Source organism: Mustelus asterias, unplaced genomic scaffold (assembly GCF_964213995.1).
Source record: "Mustelus asterias unplaced genomic scaffold, sMusAst1.hap1.1 HAP1_SCAFFOLD_499, whole genome shotgun sequence".
NCBI lineage: Eukaryota > Metazoa > Chordata > Chondrichthyes > Carcharhiniformes > Triakidae > Mustelus > Mustelus asterias.
Window position 1 is genome coordinate 123878 of NW_027590451.1, and position 1123 is coordinate 125000.

Below are 1123 nucleotides of genomic sequence, written 5' to 3' on the forward strand. Positions count from 1 at the left end.
TAATGGACGCTATTAGCACCATTCCTAACCTTTATCACCACCATTTACCTCCCCTTTGTCTTTTTGTCGATAACATCTTGGTCAATTACACAACGTCCCCACTCTTACCATATAAATCTTCTCCTATTTTCTTTGTCTTCAGCTCTTATGAAGGGTCATCCAGACTGGAAACGTTGGCTCTATTCTCTCTCCACAGATGCTGTCAGATCGGCTGAGATTTTGCAGCATTTTCTGTTTTCCTTTCAGATTCCAGCATCTGCAGCAATTTCCTTTTAACCTGGACAAATCTCATGTATTCCTCAATTCTTTAACAGAAGCTTGAACCTATGGCCAGGGGGATGTGCAGATTGTCGGTGTAGATTGGCAATAAATTGCTTCTTTGCTTTTAAACCCTTATTCCCAGCTGCCATTAACACCTCTTCAACATTCTGTCCAGAGATGATAGACCTTAAAGGACTAATGTCCCGACTGTGTAAATTGCAAATCTGCAGATCTCTCAAAGACAGCAGCTTGATCATGCTCCATGTCCAATGACATTTGAACCTTTTTCATTGAAGGCGTGTTTAATAGTAAAGATATTTCATTCACTACAACATCAGAACTGATTAAGCCATTCATTCACCCCTGCTATTTTACACAGATTTACTTTTCTCTTCAGAGATTTCAATGTGTTACCATCATGGAACCTAAAACAAGTGGAACTGTCCTTCCTTTGGTCTGCTTTACTTGAAGGATCCATGTTTCGTTAGTCCACTCCAAGTACACCCACTGTCTGGAACTCCACTCAGCTACTTATTACTGGGCTGAAGCTTCTGGTAATCAACACGATTCCTCCTGACTGGTCGATGTTGTCCTTCTCACCTTCTGTACCTTCCATGTGATGCGTTGTTTCAAAAACTCTCTTTTCCAAAGTACCTGTTGACCATTCCTTGGGTCATCCTTCTTCCATAATCGCCCAACTCCCGCAGCCTATTACAGCTCCCAAAGGGTCTCTGTCCTCAGCCTTTTTGTTTGTAATTCTTCCATACAGATGTTTGGGTCTTATGTTCAAACAGTCCCGATATACTGCGAACATTGGATGCTCCATCTTTGATGTCACATGCACTGTACACAAGAACACAAG